The following is a 12,282-nucleotide window of genomic DNA, read 5'->3' on the forward strand; positions in this document are numbered from 1 at the left end:
TTAATCCCATTATTTCCAAAATTAAAATTTAAAGGGGTGACTTCAGTCTGGTTTGGACAATGACACCATCCACTTGGAGACACAGGAGAAGTAGATGGATCGGGGGGTGAGGTTAAATTCATCCCAAGCCATTCTGGCCTTACAATGCCCAACTAGACATGTGTGCTGCTGGCCAAATTCTTCTAAAATGCTATCCCATTAAACCCAGCACAAGGTCGACAAACATCTTATTCACACTAATGGCTTCTGGTTTCTGTGAGTCTGAGGTTCGTATCTCTGATATTAGATAATCCATTTCACTGGATGTAACAGAGACCATTCCTTTGCAGAGGAAAATGAGTATTTTCCAACTTTGAAATAGTCTTGTGAAAAGGAAGATTTCTAATTTCTAGTTAAGCTAAAGTGTCAGACTAGCAAACTTGTATGCAATAAAAACATTGTACAAGGCCAAAGGCAGATTTAAACATCAAACGACCCCATTTTCTTCAAACACATTGACACTGCTTTCTCTTTAGTCTTTTTCAACAATTATATTTTCCTTACACATGTTTACTACAATAAATTTAAACCTAAAGCAATAAATGCTTACTCTTGCATGGGATTTTTGTTTTTGTTGGTCCTGGGACTTGAACTCTTGGCACTGTCCCAAGCAACTTTTGCTCAAGGCTGGCATTCTACCACATGTGCCACAGTGCCATTTCCAGATTTTCCTTAGTAGTTTATTGGAGATAAGAATCTCATAGGCTTTCCTGCCCCAACTGGCTTCAAACTGCAATCCTCAGATCTCAGGCTCCTGAGAAGCTAGGATTACAGGCATTGAGTCCCAGGGCCTACCTTTGCCTATGTTTCTTGGCTGTGGTGTATACATTAAACAACAGGAAGTACTTGTGTTTCTTACTGTCAGCAGAACTATGTTGAAAACTTAGAAATAACTTGAGAATACCAACATTAGGATTCGTCACCATGATGTGGCGAAGGCATGGGATGTTTAGAAATGTTCACATGTGATAGACAGGCTCTTCTGAAGAGACAATACCCATATTAAACTTATGGCTTAGACTGTGTAACCTCCCACATCCTAACAATATCCCAGAGACTTTTGTTCTTGGCACTAAAGTTTGTAAGATATGACCAGAGGAGGTTGTCCTAATGATATAGGACTAGTTTCATAAGTACATAGATGCCCTCATACTAAGTAATATGATCACCTTAACTACCATCTAAAAAAGTATTCATTGTCGGGGAAAAAAAAAACAGAGGCTATTCTCAGCCACAGAAAATGACCAAAAATTGTGGATACACATTTCTTTCTGTATAGCTGAACTGCTTGTGATCGTCCAATGAAAACCAAGCCGCAATTACAGTTATAACGTAGTTATAATTTCAAGCAAGGCTCTGGACCATCTGCCTTTTGGAAGTCCGCTCCAGGCTGGTACGGCCCATGCCTTTGTTAGATTAACTGCGAGGCCCACATCTGAGGTCATCCTAAATCTCATGATGGAGAGGATCAAACTCAAATACTTAAATACAACTTGTTTAGTTGGCTGTGAACGTTCATAGGCTTTGGGATTATTGTGTTTGGGGGATGAGAAGGTTAGGGGATTAACAATATTTGAAAAACACACTCACTTTTTCCAAATATACTATCAGAAAGAAAACTCCATTTGGGTTGGCCTAGCATGCGCAAGGCCCCGGGTTTGATTCCCAGTGCTGCAAGAAAAGAAAAAGAAAAAAGCTGGAGAGTGGGGTGAAGGGAACAGAAGAGGGGCAAGGGAAAGGAGAGAGGAAGAGAAGGGGGGAAGGGACAAGAGTAGGAGGGGAGAGGACTAGGAAAGGAAGGGAAGGGAGGAGGGGATGTGAAGCCAAGGGAGAGGGGAGGAGAAGAAGAGAGAAGAGGGGAAGATGAAACACAATCCCAATTCATTGATTCCAGCTCTAAGATTGCAGTCTAGACTGATCCAGCTCATTCTGGATTCCTTATTAGGTTTCTGGCTCTGGAGTCCCTCTGCGCAGGGGATGAATCTTAAGATTGCTAGCACTTAAAACTCTCCTAATTATAAAAAGTAAATCACAAAGTGCCTCTCCTATTGTGAGAAGCCATTCAATAAATAGTCCTCAAAGCATTCCCAGAGGCTAGCTAGGCAAACCCCAGTAAGACCTGAGTTCGAGCAAAACCCATTAGTGACTACAAACAACACAACTTTGCTTCTTTGCTACCGACCCTTGGTTCTGAGACTCAGCCTGTCTTCAAGAGTGTCAACTTCAATGGATGGGCATGTGTCCACAGCAACTGAGTTGAGATCACACTTGTCTTGCTCTGTCCTGCAAACAGATGTCTGGGTGACAAGTCTTAGTAACACAGGGCAAACAGAGGTTCCAGCCAAATCATGTGGGAAGTGCCATATCTTCTTTCTAAGCCTTTTTGGCCAGCCAGTTAATTCCCTAAGATAATACTGCATCAAATGGTTTTCTCCAGAATGTTTACTTTCAACACAAAGCCTGCGTTTGGGTGATGTCTTTTTATTGGACAAACAGAACTGAGTATATTTCTGTAACTCACCAAAAACCCCCTTTGGTTCTGCGTGTAGGAATGTGCCCCTTCAAAGAGTTCCTTCCCAAGGAGCCAGGTAAATCTGATGCAATTTGGAGCTCTAGTGGTGGCAAGAAGGAAAGCAGCTGATAGAGCCAACAACAACCACCAAAAAAAAAAAAAAAAAAAAAAAAAACCAAGGGAATTGCCATTTATTATTCATTTATCACATTAAGAAGGGAAAAAAGTCCGTAATAATCATCCCACAGAATATACAGCAAACTCTTAAGGATAATTAGACACCAGGGCTTCACACCATTCAGACCATGTTCACCACGAACATTGAAATTATTTAATAAAATTGAAGATGACTTTTCAATTCGGGACACTAAGAACTTCATATATCCCCTTGCCTGTATTTTTCATGATGATTAGCTCATTTGTTTTCCCCTCACAGACACTGGTATGCTGCTTAAAATAATATTTGGGCCTTTACTCGCCATCTGTCTATGGGAGACATGCTGATTTTATTAAAGCAAGTTGGGTCTGCATTCTTTCTCTGTTACTGTTACAGGTAGACCTGACAGGCACAGGACTTTTTGTTTGCAAATGCTCTCCTCTAGAGGGAACCTAGTTAAGTATGTTTCATTTTTTACCTGCTGGACAGTTGCATTCAGAAGGTGTTTCTCTTGCGATTCTTAGTTTAGCCATGTTTTCCTAGGATTTCTGTAGGAAAAGAAGATATATTAAGAGCTAGCAGTAGTATTCCAGTTCTGTGAGTTCTTAAGGGACTCTTCCTCTGTGGCTAAGTTAATAACGTTTGATAGCCTGCACAAACAGCATTTATGTAAGTGCATGGACCTTAGGCAAAAGCTAACAGTACTCAAGACATAATTTTGTTTTTAATTTAAAAAGCAAATTACCATTGTCATAGATAGATAGATTTGGGTAACACCTTTCTTCATTATTCAACAATCACCACCCTCTCCCTGCACAGCCAAGGGAAAACCCTGGCGCTAACAATGCAGCTCATGGCAATGTGTGTCCTATCAATAACAGCCAATGTTGTAGACATACTTTATTACATTCGGGCTACAACTACTACATCTCTCCACTGGCAGAAAAACTACCCTCTCCCTACTGGAATCTAAGTCATCTTTAAAGGAATCCCTTTCAATTCTCCATTCATCAATATCTGAGCACAACCTCTATTAACTCCTCCCCTCCAAAAAACAAAGGAAACTTTATTTTTCCAAAATTTAAAACGTTTAATATGAAAAGAATTCCGAGTTAAATGAATTTTAAATCTATAGGCTTATTTCACTTTTAAGAGTGCTTACCTTCCTCTATTGATAAGGCCTAGCCTTGGTATATGAACAACAGATGTGAGCATTACAATGAATAGTCTCCATACAACTGAGAATGCTGGCAGACCAGACTCCACAAAACTGAACAGCTGGGCAAAGCCCATACTGCCACTGCAACATGCAATCCTTAAGGAAGACAGAGGGAAGATCCTACCCACAGACTTGGAGGAAAACCAAGGAAGAGACTTGAATAAATAGATACAACAGAGGCTCACAAATCCCAAATCAACCGTATGACCGGTAAGGGTGAATCCTGCAGACTGACCGCACCTGTGCAAAATTCTATCCACATGCAACTCCCCCGCATGTGGCCCAGCCTCACACACCTGAGCCAGGAGATGCTCCACATTCTCTTGTACTATAGCCCTCAGCTGATCCACCTTCTTGGGCAGCAGGGGAACGGAGGGCGCCCCTTTAGCAGATTCCAGGGCGAGGCTCCTTGCCTGAAGGTCGTTGGATTTCACCCCTAGTTACAGACAAGAAATCCCGGCCACCCCATAGAGGAGGGTCGCCAGCGTGGTGCATGGGGGCATGGCGCAGGTGTAACTCTGCCTGGAGGGGCTGGGCTCTTCGGATCCAGCCTCTCGCCCTGCTCCCTTCCCCGAGGGCTTCTTCACCAGCATGGTGGGGGGGGGGGTCCTCTGGCCACCTTCTACCTCCTGCCAAGACAACCAGCCAGAGGAGAAGGGACAAGTCCTCCAAAGTTCAGTCCTGGTGGCAGCACAAGTAGTTGGCGGAGTTGGTGCCAGGCAGGCACGGTGAGGGACCTGTATGGGGCTCAGCACGGGGACCCACAGGCAAGGACCATCCTCAGCCTGTGCCTCTCCTCCCAGCTGGGAGCAAAACAAACAAAAATAAATAATGCTTTCCTCTGCACTCCTCTGAGCTCCTCTGCTCTCCTCTGCTCTCCTAGACTGCTCTCTCTGCTCTCCTCCTCCCCTGTTCTCCTCCTCCTCTTCTCTCTTCTCCTCCTCTTCTGTTTTCCTCCTCCTCTTATCTCCTCTTCCTCCTCAATTGGATCATAAATTTTGCTTCAGGTGTGTTAGGGAGATAGAAGCTTAAAGTTAGAAGAGGAAAATGGGTTTCAGATGTACTCTAAGTGCATCAAGTATTGAAAATGAGTACTTCATTTGTGGCTCTGCAGCAATCTAACGTGTCCTCGGACCTTGTTCAGGCCAATAAGATAGAGGAGAGTTGTGTGACAGATCTCTGGTCTTGCAGGCTTTAGCTTGGAACAGAAAGGAGAACTAGATGGTTCTGAATGTTTATTCAAGGTCCATCCACCCACTTCCTCACTTTCAGCCCTCCCACTATATTCCTAAGCGTCAAGGAAGTAAGTTTTTCTGTTCTCTCACCTGATCCACTCCATTCCCCCCATGTACGGGCCAGTGCCAGGTGCTAGCAAGATCAACAGGGAGCAAGGTGTGGGTACTGTTCATTGGGAGCTGCAGGCTTGCTGTGTTGGCTGGTCCCTCTGGAAGGAATGCTGGTTTAGTATGGAGAATTTCTGTCACTGTCCTTTCAGAGCTGTTGGAAATTCATTTCCCATCTCCTCCCCAGTTCATCCTTACTCCTTGTAAATGAACTCGGTTATAAATCACTCAACCCCTGTCTCCATCTCCAGATGCTCTGATGTGGGCTGCTTCTCCACAGCATGTCTCTTGCTATAGAGGATGTCTAGCCTGTGGTGGAAAATGTATACTCACTGACCAGAGTAACACATACAAGGGCTTTTGTTTTCTTGGAAGATCTCCTTGGTAGCTCTCACTTTAGCATAAATTGGATGGAGGGCCAATTCAATCTAAGCTGAAACAAAGGGTAGGGTGTGGAGTTACTCACAGGAGTCAAAATTAGTTTCAAGAAAATGGAAACAAGGATTCTGTATTTTCTCCTGTATTTTTTTCTTTCTTTTTGTTGTGTATGTTTTTTTACAGGTCTTTGTGAGGGTAAAGGAAGGCACAGAAATGGAGGGACAGAGGGTGAACAAATGCAGCAATGGTACTCTGTGGACACTATTTGAAAATGAAATATACAACTTATGGGTAGGATTGGAGGGAAAAACCGGGAAAGAGGGAGGGAAGGGGTGACATTGTCCAAAAGAAATGTACTCTTTGCCTGACTTAACTGTAACCCCTCTGCACATCACATTGATAATAAAAAATTTTAAGGTTAAAAGATACCTGAGGATTTCGGCGGAAGACAGCGGAGGAGCGGCTGAGCCCTGCAGAGCTCCCTCTGATATCGTAGTTTTCTCACCTCATAGAAACTGTTTCTCCGAGAAAGACAGCCAAAGTAAGTTCTAATAGTACAGGGATTCTGAACAGGAAGGAAAAATCGACTTTGTTGGTCTGAAAACACATTTTTGAGCTCCGGGCAGCGTCCCGCCGCAGCGCCAGCGCCGGCTCCGGCACAGTGCCGGGCACAGCCCCCCACACTCCGCGCAGCTAAAGCGAGAAATACTCCAGACGGCAGCCGAGCACGGAGGACCTGACATCGCAGAGACAGCATGAGTACCCCGCAAAAAAAAAAATATTCTCGCTTGTGCCTACAGTCCAGCTTCTGGAAGGCATCCCTGTCCCCACCGCCAGAGCAAAGCGCCATCTTTGCCACTGGCATAGGGTCAGACCGGACTGGAACTGAAGCGGGCCTGGGGAAAGCGAGGTCAAAAAAGCCATCTTTGAAAAGGGCAGGAGGGGCGGAATCAGTGAGAACCAGCTCCGCCCAGAAGAACGCCCCCTGCCCTGGCGGGAGGCGAGTCCGTGGATTATCCAGAGATGCCCCGCCCTGCCCGCCGGAACTTCTAAACTTAAAGCAAAAGCTGCGAGCAGCTACCAGGGGCACGGAAACAACAGAAGGAGGAACAAACAGTTCCGGGGACAGCTAAACGGTCCCGTCACAGAGGAAACTAATTCCCAGCCCAAAACGGAGCTGCATTCCATAGCTACCTATGCCAAAGAGGCCGCCTCCCTCAGGCAAGCAACTCTTAGTGGAGCAAAACAGGCCAGAGGCGCCACGCTCTGCTGAGTTCACAGTCTAGTCAAGTCCAGGCATCAAAGGCAGCGGCCCGACAGCAGACAAAGGAGCCACAGTTCCTGTGACTGCCCACGTCCCCATCGACAGAGGACGCCCAAGGCCTGCCTGCAAGCTGTGCGAACCTCAGAGACCCACGATTGCACCAACAGGGGAGAAGGTCAGAACAGATCCACCCCTTGCCAACTGAAATCAAGTCAAACCAGCCAATCAGGAAAATAGACTGCAGTCCACTGCAGGGAAACCTGAGACTGGTTTCTTTTTCTTTTCAAACATTTTTTTTAAACTTTTCTTTTAAATTTTCTTTTTAATTTTTTCACACCTGAAACATCATTGGCTGTTTTTTTTTGTTTGTTTGTTTTCCATTTTTACTGGTTTGTTTTATCAAGTTTTTTTTTGTGTTTGTTTATTTGCTTGGGTGTCCCTTTTCTGTTATTTTCCTTTTTATTTACTTATGCTTCCTTGAAATAATTTTTTCTCTGTTTTGTGTATCTGTCTTCCAGTATTTTTACTTCATTTCTCTCGTTGCGTCCTCTTCCTTTAAAAATTACTTTCCTATAAACAACACCTACACCCTTTTCTACTAACTCTCCAGTGTCTGTCATTTTATCAATGTGCTTTCTACTGATTCTACTCTTCTCCACATTTCCACGTCACTGAAACTAAACCAAAATCACCACCACCACCCCCAATACACTTTACTCTATTCTCTTTACTACCTCCAACTTACCCTCCTGACTTACTGCCTGGACCTCCAGGCTCCATTGACTCCTGGTTATTGGATAGAGGATATCCTAGCTTAATACGAGTGAATCAAAGGGGTTCATAGAGAAAGCCAGTCCTAAAAGAACTTAATATAAAAACAAGAATTGTGTATAAGGTTGTAACAGTAAATAAGTAACTACTGAATACAGGGCCCAGGATCAGATGTTATATTGAAATTGTATTCTTTAGGAACACCAAATCTAACTTTATAGACAGGTATACAAGTTATCTGTATATAATTGTGAAATTGTAAGATTTACACAACAGTGCTTGGTAAGGGCTGCTTTGGGTCTTAAACAGTGCTCACAGGTGCTGGTAGACTGGCATTCCCAATCCAAATGGGCAGAAGAAACACAAGAAAGATGGCAAATAATGAAGTCTTATCCCCCACCCAAAACAAGCAGGAAGCAGAGCAGTCAATCAAAAACATAGAAGAAAACCCCCAAAATGCTCTACAAAGTTTACTGATAAACATGATAAATGAAAAGTTTGAATCTCTTCAGTCAATTATGTTAGAGCGTGAGGAGGCAAAGCAAAAATTAATGGAGAATTTCATGGCATCCACAAATAGAAAGATAAGTGAGCTTCAAGAGTCAAATGAAAAGATAGCTACCCAACTTAAAGATTTGAGAGACAACACTCAAAACCAAAGTAATGAAGTTAATGAAGTAAAGAAGTCCATACAGGACCTAAGAAATGACATGGAAATCATCAGGAAAGACCAGTCAGAAGGAAAAGAGATTCAAAATCAAGTAGCTAGCCTACAGTCCCGACTAACTGAAGCAGAGGATCGAATCTCAGGAGCTGAAGATTCCTTAGATTCTATGGAGAAAGATCAAAAATCAATACAAATCCAGTCCAAGCAACAAAACAGATCGCTACAGGAGATTCAAGACACGATCAGGAAGCCCAATTTAAGGATAATAGGTATTGAGGAAAACTTGGAGAAAGAGGTTAATGGGATAGGCAACCTATTTAACAGAATATTAGCTGAGGACTTCCCAAACATCCAGAAGGAAAGGCCTATACAGATACAAGAAGCATTTAGAACCCCAAATCGACCAGACCAGAATAGGACTTCCCACCGACACATTGTGATCAAAACAGCTTCAGCAGAGTGCAAGGAAAAAATACTCAAAGCTGTTAGGGCAAAGAAAACAATCACATATAAAGGAAAAGCAATCAGAATTACCCCAGACTTCTCAGCAGAGACCATGAAAGCAAGGAGAGCCTGGAATGAAGTATACCAAACTCTAAATAAAAACAACTACCAACCAAGAATTCTGTACCCCGCCAAACTCTCCTTCATAGCCGAAGGTCAAATAAAAGTCTTCCACAATAAGGAAAAACTGAAACAATATATCTCCACCAAACCAGCTTTACACAAAATCCTTAAAGATGTACTATACAGGGAAAATAATCAAGATCCCAACACAGACAGAGAAATGAACCCTAATTAGTAAACACTAGATCAAGAAATGGGAAGACACAGCTTTAAACAAGACATTGATAATGAAAGGAACAAACGATCACCTCTCAATCCTAACTGTCAACATTAATGGACTTAATTCTCCAATCAAACGACATAGGCTCATAACTTGGATGAAAAATCAAGATCCATCTTTCTGCTGCCTCCAAGAGACACATCTATCCAGCAAAAGTAAACATCTTCTGAAAGTGAAAGGCTGGAAACAAATCTATCAAGCAAATGGCCCCCATAAGCAGGCTGGAGTTGCAATCCTAGTATCAGACAAAATTGACTTCAAATTAAAAAAGGTAAGAAGAGACAAAGAAGGTTACTACATACTAGTAAAAGGATCTCTCCAACAGGAAGAAATAACCATCCTAAATATCTACACGCCAAATGCAGGAGCACCCAACTTCATCAAACAAACACTACTGGCTCTAAAAACATTCATAGACCCAAACACAATGATAGTGGGGGACTTTAACACTCCACTATCACCTCTGGACAGATCAACACGCCAAAAACTGAACAAAGAAACCACAGAACTAAACAATTGCATAGACCAACTAGACTTAATCGACATCTACAGAATATTCCACCCAGCAAGGACAGAATACACATTCTTTTCGGCAGCACACGGAACATTCTCCAAAATAGATCACATCTTAGGGCACAAAGAAAATCTGTACAAATTCAGAAGTATCAAAATCATTCCCTGCATTCTTTCAGACCACAATGGAATAAAATTAGAGCTCAACTCATTCAGCCACCACAGAAAATCCCACAATTCATGGAGACTAAAGAACACACTGCTGAACCATCAGTGGATCATTGAAGAAATTAAAACAGAAATTCAAAGGTTTATGGACTTCAACCAAGTTGAGGGCACAAAGTACCAGCTCCTTTGGGACACAGCAAAGGCAGTACTCAGAGGAAAATTTATATCTCTGAGTACATACATCAACAAACTGGAGAAACAGCAACTCAGTAATTTAAGGAAGCACCTTAATTTTCTGGAGAGAGAACAGCAAGCCAAACCCCAAGTCAATAGACGGAAGCAAATAATTAAAATCAAATCAGAATTAAATCAATTTGAGACGAAAAAAACCATCGAAAGAATCAACAAAACAAAGAGTTGGTTCTTTGAAAAAATCAACAAGATAGACAGACCCCTGGCAAACCTGACCAAAGAACGAAGGCAGCACACTCAAATAAACAAGATAAGAGATGAAACAGGTAGCATCACCACAGAAATAACCGAAATTCAGAAAATAATAAGGGACTATTTTGCAAACCTTTATGCCAACAAATTCGAGAACTTGGAAGAAATGGATGATTTCCTAGAAAAAATTGATACCCCCAAACTCAACTATGAAGACTTAAACCTTCTAAACAGACCCATATCCAGTATTGAAATAGAAACAGCAATAAATGATCTCCCATCCAAGAAAAGCCCAGGTCCAGATGGATTCACCGCAGAATTCTACAAGGCCTTCAAAACAGAACTCACTCCAATATTTCTCAAACTCTTCAATGAAATTGAAAGAGAACGTTCACTGCCAGACTCATTTTATGAAGCCAGTATAACCCTCATCCCAAAACCAGGCAGAGACTCATCACGGAAAGAGGACTACAGACCAATCTCCCTGATGAACATAGATGCAAAAATTCTCAACAAAATTCTGGCCAATCGACTTCAACAGGTCATCAAAAAAATCATACACCACGATCAAACTGGATTCATCCCAGGGATGCAAAGCTGGTTTAATATACGCAAGTCAATTAATGTAATCCACCACATCAACCGGAGCAAGGTAAAGAACCACATGGTTTTATCGCTGGATGCGGAAAAAGCGTTCGATAAAATCCAGCACCCATTTATGCTAAAAGCCCTGGAAAAACTGGGATTCCAGGGAACATTCCTGAATATAATCAAGGCAGTTTATGACAAACCAACAGCAAGCATAACTCTAAATGGTGAAAAACTAAAGCCATTCCCTTTAAAATCAGGAACAAGGCAGGGATGTCCACTCTCTCCCCTGCTCTTCAACATAGTACTAGAATTCCTAGCCAGAGCAATTAGGCAAGAAGAGAATATAAAGGGGATCCAAATAGGAAAAGATGAAGTTAAACTTTCTCTCTTCGCAGATGACATGATCCTATACCTAAAGAATCCCATAGACTCTACCCCCAAGCTACTAGAGCTGATACAAAACTTTGGCAAAGTTGCAGGATATAAAATAAACCTTCAAAAATCAACGGCCTTTCTCTATGCTAACAACCCGAAGACCGAGGCTGAAATCAGGAAAGCAACTCCTTTTGCAATAGCCCCCAAAAACATAAAATACCTCGGAATAACCTTAACCAAAGAAGTGAAAGACCTCTTTGAAGAGAACTTTAAAAGCTTGAAAAATGAAATTAAGTTAGAACTAAGAAAATGGAAAAACCTCCCATGCTCCTGGATTGGGAGGATTAATGTAATCAAAATGGCAATATTGCCAAAGGCTATCTACAAATTCAATGCAATACCCATTAATATCCCAACACCATTCTTTAATGAAATAGAGGAAGCAATCCAGAAATTCATATGGAACAATAAAAGACCTAGAATAGCAAAAACACTCCTAAGCAGAAAGAACAGTGCTGGAGGAATTACAATACCCAACTTCAAGCTGTATTATAAAGCTATAGTAATAAAAACAGCTTGGTATTGGCACCGGAACAGGCCTGAAGACCAATGGAACAGAATTGAAGACCCAGAATTAAACCCACAGAACTATGCCTACTTAATCTTTGATAAAGGAGCTAAAACAATAGTATGGAAGAAAGATAGCCTCTTTAACAAGTGGTGCTGGCAAAACTGGCTCAACACATGCAACAAACTAAAATTAGATCCTTATATATCACCCTGCACCAAAATCAATTCCAAATGGATTAAAGACCTTGAAATCAAAACAGGCACCCTGAAGACACTAAAGGAAGGAGTAGGAGAAACACTTGGGCTCCTTGGCACAGGACAGAACTTCCTTAACAAAGACCCTGAAAGGCTACAAATCAAAGAAAGGTTGGACAAATGGGACTGCATCAAACTCCAGAGCTTCTGCACGGCAAAGGACATAGCT

Source organism: Perognathus longimembris, unplaced genomic scaffold (assembly GCF_023159225.1).
Source record: "Perognathus longimembris pacificus isolate PPM17 unplaced genomic scaffold, ASM2315922v1 HiC_scaffold_5849, whole genome shotgun sequence".
Taxonomy (NCBI): Eukaryota; Metazoa; Chordata; class Mammalia; order Rodentia; family Heteromyidae; genus Perognathus; species Perognathus longimembris.